The 17674-nt window shown below is 37.9% G+C and overlaps 1 long non-coding RNA gene across 1 annotated transcript in view; it reads left to right on the top strand.

Annotated features, from left to right (window-relative positions):
* Positions 1–14623, top strand: part of LOC146767840 (uncharacterized) — a 37986-nt gene extending 23363 nt beyond the window's left edge. The window contains exon 2 of the long non-coding RNA XR_014953652.1: positions 155–14623. This is a non-coding gene — a long non-coding RNA (uncharacterized LOC146767840). The remainder of the gene's footprint in view (positions 1–154) is intronic.
* The last annotated feature ends 3051 nt before the right edge of the window (positions 14624–17674 follow it).

Here is a 17674-nt window from a genome sequence, read left to right as displayed (position 1 = left end):
TTTCTCTGGACAACCTGTGCCAGTGTCCCAGCTCTCTCAGAGTAAAGATTTCTGTCCTAATTTCTAATCTAAAGCTACTGTTAGTTTGAAGTCATTCCCCTTTGTCCTATCGCTGCATGTCATTGTAAACAGCTCCTCTCTAACTTTCTTCTAGGTTCCCTTCAGGCACTGGAAGGCTTCTACTGGCTCTCACCAGAACCTTCACTTCTCTGACTGAACAACTGCAGCTCTTCATAGGAGAGCTGCTCCAGCTCTCCGTTCATCTTTGTGGCCCTCCTCTGGGGAAAATGACTACTCTAGTATGAAGTTCAGGCTTTCCTGCCTATGCTGCTGACCTATTTGGATTTGCTTTGTTTTTCTTGCCCACAGTACATAACACAGCACTTACAGCTCTGTCAGCAGTCACTGGCCAGTCTTGCGTGCCAGGAGAGACCCTCCCATGCATTTGTGACCTCTGGGTTTGATTATTATCTGCAGGAATGAGATGACTAAGCTAAAAGTTTCTCAGCTGGTTCATAATTCAGCAGCTGAAGGGGACAGGCTGCTGAGAAGATGGGAATAACACCTTGCTCTCTGGAGATGGACCTCTCTGGCCCAAAACTCTCAGTACCATCAGAGCCCAAGTAAAACATACCATTAGCTTTTCTTTCACATTGGATAGTATTTCACCTGAAGAGAAGGTTGTTAATTCCAGCTGTGATTTCTGTTGTTGTGAAGGGCAGAGATTCTTCCTCAGCTGGTCTGTGTTTCTGGGTGTTCATCTGTAAACAGCCAAAATTACTGTAGGCCTCATCATTTTTATAGCAAAGCACAGTTTATGCTCCTCTGTTGAGCTACTCTGATTACAATATCAAACAGATAAAATCTCAGAAGAATTTCAAATCTGGAGAATGTGAAGAAAAAAGAGTTTTTATTCTCTTGATGGTGCTCAAATGTGGTAAAAAATTTGGCTCTACTGAGGATGAGGCTGGGTACATGTGTATGCACATTAGCAATTAGCTATTTTCTGCTATGCGCTGGACTGAGCCAGCAATTTCCTTCTAAAAAGAAGACCTATAAAACATTGACATGATAATTTGTTCCAGGGTCTGTTCCTGGATTCAGCCCATGTCAAGATTGACTCCTTCCCTGTAGGACATTCCTCCAACATTATCCTATATAGTAATGCAGCATATATCCTTGGTGTCATGCTATGAAAAACACAGCTGTGCCAGACTGCATTCAGTACAACCCTCTCTTTATTCTAGGCTTTGTGAACTGGAATATGATTACAAATAGTATATCCTTGACACAAAGGAACCCCCATAGGCTTTTACTTTATAGCTGCAGCCGTTACATCCTGGGAAGAATGGTGAGCTCAGTGCTGATGGCCCAGAGGGGCTTATAAATACCAGGATTCTAAACAATTATTATGGAAGAGATAGTTGGGAGACCGCTTGTGAGATCTTCATCTCTTGGTAAGACCATTGGCTTGATTGGAGAGAGAGACCTATTCCTTTCAAGTTCACAGCTGGTGAAAGGTAACAAGATGTAGTGGGTTCCAATAGAATAAAAAAACACCAGTCAGAAATATATAATGACACCGCTTCTTAGAATTAATCAGAGAAAAGTTGTTTTCCATAAAAGTTTCCCCATGGATTCTTTGACTAATTTGGTGGGAAAGAGGCATAGAATCGTCTCTTTTCAATAACACAGCTTCTTTTATAAATCAAAAGAACATACTGCCTCCCCATCACTATCCAGCTAAGGATCATATATAACAGCTTTTAGGAAATGTAAAATAAGTTCAGTAAACATTCCCTTTTTTTTCCCCTGAAAACAATGTGTCACAGTTCCAAGGCGAGTTTTGGGAAAACTGGTGGGTGTTTATAGCAGTAAAATAACATCTTGCAATTAAATTTCAAAATCTCTTCCTCAAGAGATACAAACTCCATATCTATGTGCATATGTATGTACATATTTAGGGATTGCTTTACTCATCAGAGGAAGAGCCAGTGTTGGGAGACTGGAAAATGGCAGCTGCTCAGTAGCTGGTGCTCTCACATTCTACATGAGGGCTGAAGAAGAATAAAACCCTCGAGAAGCATTAGAATTCCATATCACGAGTCTGTGTCAAGCATAGAAGCTCACTTGCATTCTCTTGGGGACAGCTCACCTGGCATAGAGATTTGTAGCAAGCAGGTAAGAATCGATCATACCAACATAATTTTCCATTTCTTTTTGTTGTTATCTCCCTTCCAAATAGAGATGTGTCCTTTTTGCTTACAGGTGGGTCAGTTAGTTTCACAGACATTATTCTCTGAATTTCTGTAGATGTTCTTATACTGGTTTTATGTGAATTACAATATAAAAAATATTTTTTGACCATAGAGTTTATTTTATTGACATTTTTTTTTCTGGCATTAAAATTGCATCCAGTACGGTTTATAGTAATTGTTCTAATACTTTTCCAGCTGACATCAGCCAGGACTGTGCCTCTGCAAGCACACTAAGGCTGGCCTATTTGTGTAATTATTGTCAGGGAATGCAAGTCCATCCATACTTCATTGAAAATATTGTAAACATTTTTTTTTTCTTATTTAATGTCAGAGTTGTATGTTTTAGATTATATATTGAAACTTGCATAGTTACTAGACTCTTATGGCACAAAGCACAGGCCAGGCGCAGTTTGCAAATTTCATTAACGTGTTTTGCATTTAGGTTTTGGATGTTCTAGTGGGTTTTATTGTTTTAAAACACTGGCAAAAGGACAGGCAACAGTATCAAAGCCCTAAAGGTTAGAAAATGCAGCCAAATGTATAAAGGAATCTTACCCAACCAACAAGACACTTTGGGAATATATTGGCTTACAAAGAAGATGAGCAAAAGTTTTTCTATTTTCCCACAAGCTGAACTGATTTTCACTGCAGTTCTTGTGGCAATCACTTACTCTCAGACACAAAAACTGAGCTATACCCCTGCATATGGAAATAAAGAAAGATTTTTAATTTAGAAGGTATTTTTAATTTAGAATTAAAAGATTTTAATTTAGAAGGTCAAAATTAAAGAAAAAAATGTAGAAGGGTGAGAAAATATGAGGGTTATAATGGTACCAAATAACTACAAAGCAGGATATATAACCATCTTAATGCTAATGAATACAACCTTAAGGAATTGCATAGTGTCATTTTTGTCTACAGCGTCAGTGAGATGAGAAGTAAGGAAACTTGCATAAGCAGCTGCATTCAGAGCACTGAGGAAGGAAGCTGGGTAGATTTCTAGGAATGCTGGAAAAGAAGACTTAACTAAATATGCTTCCTAAAGATAGAGTTTATTTTGATTTTGAAAACTATACCAAATTCCTCTTAAGCAGATTTTTTGTTTTGGTTTTTTTCTTTTTTTTTTTTTTTAAAGAGAAATTTCTAATGCCAAGAACTTGAGGATAATATGAAAAATCTTAATGTATCAAGTGTAAAATTTAATATATGGCTTATTAAATTTTCCTACATTTTATTTTCGCATGGTGTGAGCACTGTGGTGTGCAGCCATTAGCTGAATGTTCTCTTTGCTTTCCCTTCTTTGTAGTATTCTGCAAGGACATTTATGACAAGTCACACTATGGGGATGACTGGCTAAGGCATCAAAAGCAATCTTGCCTGAAGCTCATTTCTATATTGCTTAAGAATTGAATCATACCAAATGTTTACCCTTATAATGCAGTCCTTGTTCTTTTTAAACTGCCACTGACTGGTGCTGTGAATGACCAGTTTGGGACCATACTTGCCTTCATTTATGTCAGGAGCAAGCTTGGAATCAAAGAAAGTTTATTCAGATCCTCAGATAAAAGGTATTATGTTACATATGCACACATTTCCCTTGTTTTAAGGATAGACTATATAAAAATTTTGTCTGGATGCAAAGACTTTGGAAACAAACACAAAAGTGGATAAAATTATTTGGTTGCCACAGATCAGTGTAAAATGATGTTTCTGTGAAAAAAATCCTTAATATTATGGTGCTGCTAATACAAATGTGGCAGTAATACTGTCCAGAGGCTGTTTGAGGAAAAAGAAAAAATGTTTTATTGTTTACTTCAAAAAGACTTCAAAATGAGCAAGTGACTGGCTTGATTATCTTATTGCTGAAATTCTGCGTCAGAGGATCTTTTATTAGTTGTTCTGTAAATAATGTCTTCGTCTGAATGGCAAAATCAGGAATGTGTTTTTTAAAAAAAGTTTCCTTCCACTTAAACCCACTTGGTTTAGCCTTATAGACATTTTTCCTTGTCCTGGAGGGGAGAGGATGCTATTAGCAAGGTAGTCACCTGATCTGCATACTTGCAGCACATTTGTTTCTTTCCTCATCATGAACTTTTGAGTTTCGTCTAGAAAAAGTATGGACTACAGGAAATATGCTTTATCAGGGGAGAGTTGTATTTATAAGATATGAAGCCACAGGTTTTGATGCCCTTACTGCTTTTGAGTAGTGAAAAGTTTCCATGAAGTATATTTATTGCATTGTTACATTATGAGTTTCTGTGGTGGTGCTATGAATAGTAATTTCATGCCTTTGTAAGATATTATTTCTGATTTTTTACATGCTGTTACAAGCTTTTCTTCTTTTACTCCTCTCTCTTTATGAAAATTTGTGAATAAATATACATTTCAAATTTATGGGACTGGTTTCTATAAATAGGAAGAACTTCCTTATATAAGTGAGAAGAGTAAAGAAAAAACCCATAGAAAATAGAGTTGGTAGAGGTTTGTGGAGGTTATGTAGTCTATGTTCAGCCTCAAGAATTCAGCTCTGCCTTTGCCACCTCAGCAAACATTTGTCTAACTCCTCCTTAGAAGCTCAGTGACAGAGATTTCACAATCACCCAAGGCAATCTGTTCCCACGCCTAGTGATTCTTGCAGATAAAGGGGTTTTTCTGATATCCAACCTGAATTTCTGTAGCTGTAATTTGAGCAGTTTTCTTCTTGTCCTCTTTCCAAGGGCAAGAAGAAGAGATTATTCCTTTGCTCTTTGTGGCAGCTCTTTCTGTACTTATAGACTGTTATCAGGTCTTCCTTCAGGCTTCTCTTCTGTAGACTAAACAAACCAAATTAGTTTTCAATTACAGTTTAATGTTACTTAGCTGTCTGCGATATGTAATGTGGAAGAAGCATTTGCAAAATGCACAGCATTAGGACAGTTAACGTTGCAGAAGACACACATGAAGTGTGCTCAGTTCTGCATTTCATGTGCCTCTGTCCAATTTATTTCCTAAATTTAGATTTAGAACTTTGTGTCACACTTGTATACAAGTCTCCAGACTCCAGTCTAGAGCTGAGTTCAGGTTCCACAACCCATATAACCAACAGAGTACTTTATTCAGGAGTTTTACCTGAGGTCAGCATTTTCCTAAGGTCAGTTAAAACTGACAATTAGAACTACCGGAAAGGAAATAACAATGCCTAAACATTAGTCTATGGCTGTAAAGGAAGATTCTGTAGTTTAACTTCATAGTAAGTTCTTAGAAAAAATACGATAGTTCTTTCTATCGATATGTTATTTACTTGTTTGTTTGGGTTTTTTTTAATTTTATTTTTAATTTTTTTATTTTTCCTGAAAGTAATGAGGGGATTCATAACAAAAATTGTTAATTACATTTAATTTGAAAAGAATAAGTGAGCAATCTTGTTAACTATTTCTAAATTATTTCATGCTCATAAAGATCTCAGAAATTGTTATGAAACTTTCTGATGTTTCTCATAGAATCATGGAAACATAGAATATGCTGAGTTGAAAGAACCCATCAGGATCATCAAGTCCAGCTCCTGGCCTTATGCAGGACACTTCAAGAGTCACACCATGTGCCTGAGGGTGTTGTTCAAACTCTTGAACTCTGTCAGGCTGGGTGCTGTTACCACTTCCCTGAGGAGCTTATTCTAATGCCCAACCACTGTCTGGGTGAAGAACCTTTTCCTAACCCTCCCCTGACTCAGCTTCAGGCCATTCCCTCAGGTCCTGTCACTGGTCAGGAGAGAGAAGAGATCAGTGCCTGTCCCTCCTCTTCCCCTCACCAGAGGTGTAACTGCAGTGAGGTCTCCCCTCAGCATCCTCCAGGCTGAACAGACCCAGTGCCCTCAGCTGCTCCCCACACAGCTTTTCCTCCAGGCCCTTTGCCATCCTCACTGTCCTCTTTTGGACATTTTCTGACAGCTTTCTATCTTTTTTTATATTGTGGCGCCCAAAACTGTTCCCATCACTCGAGGTGAGGCTGCCCCAGTGCAGAGCAGAGCAGGACAATTCCCTCCCTCATCCAGCTGGTGATGCTGAGCCTGATGCCCCCAGGACAGGGTTGGGGCTCCTGGCTGACAGGGCACTGCTGACTCATGTTCAACTTGCCACTGACCAGGACTCCCAGGTCCCTTTCCACAGTGCTTCTCATTTCCTAGTCTCATGATTCTTAGCATATAAGGTTATCTGGATTTTGTATGAAAGAAAATATTAGCTAGTCACTTCATCACTAATGTTCAAGTGCTGTTCTTTCAGCTGTTCCTTCTTCAACATCTACAATGAAGGGCTTATGCAATTCTCTTTGTTAAAGTATAAAACATATTTGTCATGATCTGTTCATTTTGTTACTGTTAGCATAAAAAGGACTGACAGTGTGATACATTTATATGGCTTCAGGTAAAATAATCTGGAAAATGTATTAACCTCGACTTGCCTTTTTTACCTTGGTGGTAAAAAAAAAAAAAAAAAAAAAAAAAGAGTGTAGCTAGAGGAAATGCTGTTACTTTTGTGCTTTGCATCAGTAAGAAAGAGGCTGGAATTCAGATTTGGTACTGGATTTGGGGAAAGAGGGTAAAAAATGGAAGCAAGATTGGAAAAAAATACAGCATACAGTTAATTTTAAAGGTGATTTGACTGGTATATAGAAATGTTCAGAAAACAGCAGATATTTAAAGTCTCTCTAGAAGAAAAAAGCAAGAATGCTTTCAAGTCAAAGGCAAATTTGAGGTAAATTCAATACAAATTCAAACAGGAAATGAGGTACATGTCTTTTGAAATATGGTAGAAACAACTGAGATCAGGTACAAGAGAAGTGATAAGATTTCCATGTCATCATGTCAAGAGATGAAGACAACCTGTTGTCCTGTGAGAGGTGTTTCAGCAAAGTACAAGTAACTAGGCTCTGCTGGGAACAGCAGGGTGACATGGATGGGCTTCCAGCCTGCAGGCAGTGAGAGCAAATCACAGATCTCTGTGGCTTCTCTTTCTCAGTCATAGCACTTGGCACCAAGCTTTAAACTCTGAGTTATAAAGGATATGACGGGTAAGTTTTCTGTTGAACTGCATCAGCTTCTAATTCCCTTCTACAAGAGTGACAAATAGATGTTTATCTCTATGCTGGCTTGTCTTTCAACAGTGCCAGTTGCTTGTCTTTCATCTTGTTCATGACATCACAGTTTTGAATTCTTCCATTATTTTTGAACAGCCTTGCTGAGTACTGGCAAAATGGTTTTGGACAGAGAAAATTCAGTGAGAGATGAGATGTTTCCACAAGTTCAGCTCTCAGGCTTGCAGGAATTTGCTGTGTACTTTTGTGCACTCAAAGCATGGTTGGTCAGCTGGTGTCACCCACCAGATTCCTCTCTGGACAGAATTCCAGTGTAAGGAATGAAGAACCACTTCAAAGTAGCCACTGTTTTGTGTAAGGGGTTCTTTTTCCCACTGATGTGTCCAGTCCCCCAGGCCAAATTCTATGCAGCTCCTCTTCTAGAAACAAAAGCCAATAGCCAAATGACAGAGATCAAGAAAATTGTTTCGTCATACTCTGGGCAGATGGTTTAGGAAATTAAACTGGAATCCATCAAGGACACAAATGTTTGTGACACTAAAACAGAAAGTACAGGGAATACAAATCTGCCTTGCATTCACTGTTATGCCTATGTGTAGCATTTCCTTTGCTAAGCTTTTTTTTTTTCCCCTCCTAAGCTGTTTCTTTTCTTTCTTAACAGGATACCATAACTTGGGTCATTACCAACACAGATCATTCTGTGTGCTGAACCCCACTTTTTTAATCCCAGACTTTCCTTGATTCTTAACACCTGGATTCAATTCATATCTCTGTTCCTGAGTAGCCTTGCTAGGGAAAGGAAGTGTAACATGGTGCCCACTTCTCTTCCTGAAGTGGTTCTTCACGACAGGATGCAACAGAGCTTGGCTTGTCCATGGTGAGCACAGACATTTTTTCCTGTGTATTAACTAAGTCTAGAAGATTTGTTTGAGAAAAGGAGTTAGCACTTGCTGGAATTCTCTTTATCTTCACTGAAAGAACTGCTCTCTTCTGTCAGGTACCTCCAGCCAGGCCAAGGCATGAGTGTCCCTTGGTTTAACAAGATGCCAATCCTCTAATGGGCTTCTCATCATGAAGGCTGTGATGATGCTTGTGGTGTGTGTTCAGGCCACATAGATCACTGATGCGCTCTTTCATTGCTCAGTGCTCTCATATTTCTATTCCATAACTCTGTATTGCAGAACACAGGTTCAGTTCAGACCACCCTTGCCTTGGGCACAGAGACCAAATGCATCTGAGTCCTTCCTTCTGGGGAATGCTGAGCCCCACATCCGAGGAGGGGCTGTGGTGAAGGAGATGGAGCAGCCAGGTCCTCCTGCACTTCTGCCCTCTTCTTCTCTGGCCAGGGAAAATCAATTAGAGGAGACATCCTGGGTAGGGACAGCAGCTCTTCACACAAATGATCCCTGTAGAGACCATTTCCTCAAGGGATGTAAGCACCTGCTTTACCAGCTTTCATGCATCTTGTGAAGTCTGTTTATTGTTACCATTTCTCTTTCCCAGTTCCACATAAACTCTATTTCAGTTCTTTGTTGTAATTTTTTCTAAGTAATTCTTAAAAAAATTACTAGAAGTATCCTCTCTAGTTTCTGTTTTACCTCCCCTCTCCCTTTCTCACCATCTCTATTTTCTGCTTTTAATTGTGTTTTGATTTGCAGGAGAAATGAAAGACTGTTTACTGATCCTGTCCCCACCCTTTCCTTTCCTGTCACAGCTGGTTCTTGAAATTCTATGGAATAACAGTTCCGCATGTTTTGTTCCCTGTCCCCTCCCCCTGTCTCTTAGAAATGAGTTTTGGTATTGTTGAAAGATTCCAGATGAAACTTCTAACTCAGAATGTCTCAAACAGACCTATTGAAAGAAAACTAATTTAAAAAATTATAAAAATATAGTTGCTACTTAATTCTCTAATTAGATAGTGAACAAGGGGTGAAGGAAGATTTGGATCATCTTGGATGCACCCAGCATATGCCTTCTTCTGTTGAGCAGCCTGGTATTTTGATGGCCTATGTTGAATAAATTCCACTTTTTATCCACCTGGATTATTGACACAAACAGGAACAGATACCTAAGAGAGAAAGGTATCTTTTTGTACTAGGGAGGAGAGATTCCATTTTTTCTCTTGTACTCTGGACATTGAAAATGGAAGCTGAAGAATAAGCCCCTGGGAGAGTGGGAGGAGTGAAGCTATGTTAGCAGATAAAGATGTTTTGTTTTCAAGTTAAACAGAAAGTTGAGGACATGGTGACAGAGCTACAAAACAGATGAGATGGGGTTTTCACAATCATCTTCAATATTATATTTTTTCCATGTGCAATGTTTGCTGAATGGAATTTTAAAAAATCATGCAAGCAGCTAAACAAACAGATTTTTGGCATAATTTCATTAAAAAAAAGCTGAAGATGAATAAAACAGAAAAGGACATCCACACCCATTCATATTTCTGGTTAACAATTAACCTAGTCGTGCCTATAAACGATTTATAAATTGATCAAAGGCATACCTGATCCCAGTTTCTATTGAAACAGTTGTCTGAGCAACATCTAGTGACTACGTCGTGGCCTTGCAAGGGGGTGCCCTTCCTTTTGGGAAGGCCATCCAAATTGTTACACAGTTGCACAGCTTTGGTATTTTACCTGAAAACTTAGTGCAAACGTTATGACTGTGTAGTAGGAGCATGTCCAAAATCTGCCTTCTGTGTATATAAACTCAATCTGACGTCATTTTGGGGAGGAAAATACCATCTTGGCATGCAATAAGGGCATAACTATCAGGAAAGCCTTGTCTCGTGGTTAAATGAAAATTAAAAAACACATAATGGTTTTTAAATATTTTAATTGTAATTCGAAATTTAAATCTTTTTGGCACTCTGAATCCAAACATTGCTTACAGTTGTACAATAACAAGTTGAAAATCTGAACTTGAGAGCATTCACTCCTGATCTCATCAGCTTGTCTAGGGTTTTTATTGCGTATAAGCACAAGCTATTGTGATTTCAAACTCCTTTGTCTACTAATAAATTCAAGATTACTTCATCAAATTCATACAGCACTGGAAAATTTTCATGTACATCTCAGAGAAAATACAAAGTTCTTATTTGGAAACCCACAACTTCTGCAAGTTCCCAGAAATGCTTTTCTGCAGGCTGAATTAACTCACAAGGAGAGGTCCTGTGGGAAGCTCAAGATAGAAGATGGGAAAACTTGACCACTTTGCTGTTAACATACCAGTCCTCCTTAGCACATGGTGAACTAATCTGCTTCACTTATGTCTGGCTTAGGTATTTGCAGTCAGAGCTTTTTTTTCCCCACATGTTTTGTAGCATTCCTTGGAATATTTGGCAGGAATTACCTAGATTTAACCAGCCTCCATTGAGGAAATTGTGATGAAAGTGTGCTTGTGGCTGGACTGTGGCATTATTTCATCTCCCAGACACTGATTTTTTTAAAAAATACAAATAAGCATAGGTTCTGTCATTGCTAGAGTGATTTTTATAGCAAGAATGACAGCAAAATGCAACAAAATCAGTGCTACCAGACCTCATTAATTAGCTAGTATTACTGAAACTAATAGGAAGCAGTCTAGCTGCACAGAATCCATGTCATAATTAATGTGTTATCTCAGGGTCTCTAGATCTGGGTTTTGCTTTTCTTTTGTAAGTGATGAAGAATTACCATTTCCTATAGCTTCAGCAAAATGATCTTTAGAAGTTCAGATTAAGTTTAAATAGTGACTCAAGACAATGTTCCAAGACAAGCTAATGCTTAAGATACCAAACTTTCTATGCTATATTATAAGCTTTATTCATAGTCTAAAATTTGACTGGATAAATAAGCTTTTAGTTTGACTTCACTGTTATTTGCTTTTTAACATGAGTTCCCACTGAGTGTTTATTAAAGAATTCAAGCATTTCATAGGGAAGCTGAAGGAAAATGTTAAAGTATTATAGTGGAAAATAACATTACATTAGGGTTAAATTAGGCCAAGGGAAGCACATGTGGTTGTTTCCCTTATGAGGGGAGCAACACTGGGTGATGTAGACTTTATCTAGTATCAGGATGTTTCTTCATTCTCTGTTGAACTGTTTTATTACTCTGGCACAGATCCAATGCTAGTCTTTAGCTATCCGTTTGAACTTCATGGATAAGAAAATAATGCTGGTAGAAATTCAGTTCCAAACTACTGCTGTTGATGGCTTTGTGTCTAAATGAAAAACTGAGCAAGTTCATTTTCAAGATTTGTTGAAGTTTTTTTATACCAAGATGCTTTGCTAGGCGATTTAAATACAAGAGAGCTTTGTCTTCATGTGTGTGGACACTTCTAAATATCCCCATGGCTATTTAGCATCGAAGAAAACAAGACTAATCTAGTTAACATATTAAAAGGGGGAAAAAGTCTGTCACACTATATTAGCTGAACCTTTCTGAAGCTAGTAATTTATTATTATAATATTAAAATTTTTATGCTAACAAAATTTTTCTGAGGGTTCATGGTGTTTTAGAAATGTTCACACACAGGCAGCACAGATCCTATGAAAGAGGGTTTAGGGCCTTGTGTTAGCAGAAGCTCCTGGAGCTTTTACCACAATGGGATTATTGCATATTTATACTTCTCAATATGAACTTGATGGGCACAAGGCCTTAAGTCTAGAAAGAGATCAGAGCTTGGGACTTTGCCTCTCCCTGACACTTTTGGCCAACCAGAAGAAGCTAGAAGCTCTGCAGACAAAAGGGGAAGACTAAGATTTGGAGTAGTATCTCTTCACTTTTGTAGGTGGCAGTGGAAGGGCACATGCCCTTTCAGCAAGGTGCCATTCTGTTTGCCTTCAATAATTTTTATTTCTGGTTTCACAGTGAAAATTGCAGTGCTTTCTAGAACATACAGTTGCAATATTTAGCAGGAAAACCTTGCTGTTAATCAGCCTGAGTCCTGAGAGACTTTCAGCTTGATGATCACTGAAGCTGAAACTATGCTGTTAAAAAAAATTAAAATTCAAGAATATATTTTAAACTCAGAAAAGTGTTCAAAATTTAAAACCCACTAGCTCACCCCCTTAAAAGACTGGGCTCTTACTTTTTTGCCAAATGCTAAACTCTCCTGGCTCCACAGTAATCTACCCTGCCTTCTCCACTATAGACACCCTTTCAATAGCAACTGCTGGTAATGATATATGCAGCCCTGTTTGTCGAAGTACGTAATTCCTTTAATTACTGCCAGTCTTCCCTGCTGCCCAGGTTTGTTCCAGAAGTAACAACACAAGTTGCCAGTTCAAGCACTTCATCTACTCAAAACTCAAAGTTGTTTTCTGACTGATTGTTTCATAGCCAAGAAAAGTGTCTTTAGGTTTTGTTTACCTAATTCTAAAACCAGGCATTCAGGGCATGGCATATATCTTACAGATATGAGACATTGAATCAAAATAAACCAAAAAAGTTCCTCAATGACAGTATCACTATCTGTTTTGTCCTATGGTGAAGGCATTAATTATTTAGTGTTTTTTGAAAGAAATAAAAAGATACCTGGTCCAAAATGTATTATGAAACTACCAGGTAAATACTTCAGAAAGCCTCAGTATGAAAGTAACCCACTTTAAAAAGGGTTTCACTCAGTTATTTCAGGTTATATTGCTGAGTGCTTTTCACCTCAGTCTTACAGACCAAATAAATAAAGATTGTGTCCAAGTAAATATGCACTCTCTTCTTAGAAAAAAACCCATAACAGATTCGAGTCTCCACTATTCAGAGAGTGAATATTTTTCTTTTATATTTATTCAAAAATACCTTTGGATTGGAAAGACCTTTTTATGTGACATTTATGGCAAAATGTAATATTCAATACTTGAAGCTGAAAGGTAGGTGTTCACCCTATCTAGCACACATGCTCTATAGCAGTGATACAAATATATCTCAGACAAGTTGCATGACACAGCAGGCAGAGGACAAGACATCTATTCAGGGGAGAGAGCATCTGTTCCTGACCCTCACGTAGCTCTGCCATGTGACTGGAGGGGAAACAATTCTCCTCAGCTCTGGCTTCTTTATCTGTGAGAATGGAGATGGATATTCATATTTGCCTTCTGATATGCTGTAGAACATTCATGAAAAATAAACTTTTGAGCTGTGCTTAAAAGTGTTGTGCTTACAATCACATCTACACTTTTAGCTGGAGAAATTAGTAAAGTATAAAATTATTCATCATACTCTTTTAGAAAATATATTTTCAAGCCATAACCTTTACCTGATACTGCTTTTCACAGAAGATAATTGTTTTCTTTTTCAGATTTGAACTTGTGACCATTCAGATTGACAGGTAACTTGGGACTCTATTTACAGGCTAGGTTTCATATGTTTGTATGAATTACATTTATCAGAATCAGCAGGAGAGTCGTGACAAGTAGCTTTTAAAATGCCCATATTTTTGTTTCTGAAGACCTTGTATAAAAGAAGATATGGGGAATAAGCTCTTGAAAAAAGTTGGCATGTCTATTCAGATGTGTATTGATGCATCCTGCAACACCAAACAAAGCCTTTTTTACTTAAAAATTTAGTAAATGAGGGATGGTGGCTAGTTCTGTAAGCCATTTGAGCTCAGAGCTTAATGAAGAAGAAGGGCTGGATGTAACATCAATATACTGTGAAGAGCTTGTAAAGAGTTTTTTTTTTATGAATGCAGAAAAACAAATCAAATAATAATAAAAAAAAAACAGAACAAGAAAGGGGTAGAGGTACTGTAGGAAACAGTGTCTTTAATACCATCCTGAATGGATATGAGCTCCTGAGATCCTGAAGGCCAGAGAAAAAAGAGGTCCTTCTTTGAGCAAGAGAACTATGATTGTCCTTTATTATGCCAAAGGATGCAGCCAAACAAATGGGAGGATTCAGACCTTCCAAGGTGACCTGGGTATTCAGTCCTTCATAAGCCTATATCTAGACCAATGTTACTATAACATCTCATTAAAGAAATAAACGTCTAGATATTTTTTATCCCAATACTTTGGTTACCATCAGGGAAAATTTAAAATTTAACTGAAATAATTAAATGTATCAAATTTTTAATAAGCAGATTGTATTATTACATATTTGTATATTTAATTGACTTATTTTGTTTGCGAGCTTCTCCTTTTCTTTAAGCATTTGATTTCTGAATATTTTGTCTCTTTGCTTTGGTAAACGTCTAAGTTTAATGCCTTTCTTGTGTTTAGAGGAGAAAAAACATTTGAGTTGCAGCAGCCCATGCTGTTGTGTGTTTACACTGGTTATACACTTAACTGAAATAAAAATAAATTTCAGATCCTACTAGTGTGACTTAAAGATTAATTTGAAATATATAGACTACAGGGCAATGATAGTGAACTAGGAGATGGACACAAAGACGCTGCTTAACTGACATATTTTAATTCACATCCACCAAGCACTGATGTGAGGCTTTTCCTTTTGAGTGGTAAAAGGCCTAGGAACCTGAAAGCACAAGGTTGCTCCTGTTTGTGCACGGTCTATTGTAAAACAGAGAGTAGCAGGAAGCTGGAAGATATGATTGATCTTTTTGAAGTCTCTCCTCTTCAGCCAGTGAGTAAGGGGAGACCATGTTAGTGGGCACACAGAGTAAAATCAAAGGTCAAGGCAGTCCTTCACAGAGGACTGGAGACAGGCATGTGGGAACAACTGAAACCATGCTTCAGAGTGATGGAGGGGGAATACTTCTGCTGTGGTAGGGACAGTTTTGCCTTCAGAGTAATTGATGGAGATGGCAGTTAAGAGGCTGTCAGGGAAACCTCTGTTTGCGTGTGAAGATTATTTATTTGGAGAACCATGGGGACATCCAGGGACCGGGCAAAACCAGTCCATAAACACATGCTACAGGGAATGTGCTGTACAGCAACAACCCTAATACAGTGATTGTGAATGCTGTGAGGGCAGGCGGGGAATGGATCACAGACAGCAATGCCACATGAGTGCCTTTTCTGTAAGGCATCTCCTGTGCCTGCTTTTGGAGGATCCAGGTTTCGCTGGTACACAGCTGGTAGAGCTGCAGCTGGGTGGTGTTTTAAGGCAGCTGGGACTGTGGGTGACTCTTATTTGCCTGGGAATCTGAAAAGTAATCAGAATGACCTGCTCTATGTTTTTTGTTTATCATCCAAGAGCAGGTAGGAGAGAGTGATAAAGGACTTAAAAGTCACCCAGGACAGAGTTTTCTAGACTAGAGAGACTATCTAATAATTTGTATATTTTTTTTTTTACTAAAAACTTTACTGATGCGTTTTACAGCTGATGGCACATAACCAGTTGTATGAACATTTTAGTGTCTGTTTCCAGTGTGCAGCTGTAACTACAAAACAAGGAAATGAAAAGTGTTGCCTTACAGCACAGGGAAAGCAAACTACCTTCAAAAAGATTTTGCTCTCATGATTCAATTAAACAACACAAGTAGTTTAATTGTAACTAGAAGTAATCTTAAGCTCTGGATGTTAAATACCACCTTCCATATCATAGAATCCCATCTTTCTGTCCTGTGAAATTGACAGACAACCTGAACTGTTTTGTCTACTTTCAAAACAAAAAAGTATACAGATTCTAGACATGGTATCAGTCATAGAGCAACCGAGGGAAGAAGCAGCCTAACTTGCGTGATATTGTTATATAAGTTTTGGATTTCTTTCTAAGTTTTCAGTTTTCTAAGTTTCAGTTACTATGGAACTGACATCACCTGCCAAAAAGGTGCTGAGGATGTCACAATCATTTTATCTCACAAATGCCAAATGCTTCAGAGCACAGAGAACTGGACAGCCCTAATGCTATTCCCTCGAGTTTAGGAAAATTTATTCTTTGTAGATTTGACTTGACATTAAATAATCCAGATATCCAAAAAAACAGGAAGACTTCATTTAAGTTTGGCTTTCTCTCCTGCCAAAATAAGCATGTTATTTAACAATATGGTGCAACATGCTTGCAGTGTCTGCATTTTTGTGGGAGATTAATGAATCAGTTACCTGCATCAGAAGTTGAATGCAACTCCAATTGAAGTTTAAACCCATCCTTTTGTTGGGGGGTAAGCAAATGTGCTGTAAATACTAGGTCTGCCAGGTACATCATGTCATAAAGAGTTAACACAGACAATATGTACTCTGTACTCAGGTTGCACTTCCATCTGTGATTATTTTGCATTCACAGCAGTCCAAACAATAAGAGTGGTATCTTCAGATTTAAAAAAAAAAAATAAATAAAGGAATTAAAAAAAAAAATGTGTGTGAAATCCAGCATACGTTGTTTGGTTACATTTGAACTACAATCAAAAAGTAGATATATGAGTCAGTTTGGTTTCTGGTTTAAAATGTGCCATTGTGGTGGATTCCGAAACAGATTAAGAGCAAAAGCTTAAGTTTTGGAGTTAAACAGAAGTTGCAGAAGTGCAAGCATGGTAAGTAGACAGAGATGGAGGGAGAGATTGGTAAAATGAGTCCCTGTCACCTTATTTCAATGCTCTGACATAAGGATAAATAGGAAAACCCAGAGCTGTGTGTTTAATGTGCATGCATTTGAAATGAAGTTTCTGTGTTTAATTAAGTCTCTTAGTTTTACTCACACATAGATCTAAGAATGATGATGAGTGCAATCCTTCAAGGACCATTTCTTCTTGACATATGATATTGAAATTTCATGTAAAATTTATTTGGATTAATATGACTGTTTCTAATGAAGAAATTATATTTATTGCCATGTTCTTGGTGATGTTCTTGAATTTGTAATTTCCTATGTGAATCATGTATTGAAAAGAGCAGGATTAAAATTACAAATGCTCTATGTGTCCTTCCAGACTGGTGCACTTAGGTGTGACAGGGATGGGGCTGTAGTGGTCAGTAGTATGTAGGGGTTACAGAAAGCATGGAATGAAAAAGAATCTAGAAAAGGCAATGATTTAAGTTTCCACTGAGGAATTGCAAGGTGCAAAAGCACTATTTACTTCACTTCACATTGTTCTACACCTCCATGTGAAGTGGGTGCTGCCATGTGGTGCAAAGATCTGGTTTTCTGCTCTTTCACATCACAGTTGGTGAAGAAACAGTTGGTAGTGTGATTCATGCCCTTGAGATGTGTTATGGTATCATGCTATCCTGGTTTTCATAGCATAAATATTCCATAGTAGGAAAAAAACACACTAGTGGTGACAGAGCATAGCACCTTTGAAACTATGTATAGTTTTCTATTGGTAAAATACTACATCTTCCTAAAGAGGCTCTTTCCTCCTAGATACGTTTAGCAAGGACTATGTATAAATACACATTCCACCTTGTTTCTGTGTATTTCTTTACATAGTAGCGAATCAATGAAATGATTTATAGCAGCCAAAGC

Source organism: Lonchura striata, chromosome 3 (genome assembly GCF_050655825.1).
Source record: "Lonchura striata isolate lonStrDom1 chromosome 3, ASM5065582v1, whole genome shotgun sequence".
Lineage (NCBI taxonomy): Eukaryota > Metazoa > Chordata > Aves > Passeriformes > Estrildidae > Lonchura > Lonchura striata.
The sequence above is the reverse complement of the archived record's forward strand: the minus strand, read 5'-3'. Positions and strand labels throughout refer to the sequence as shown.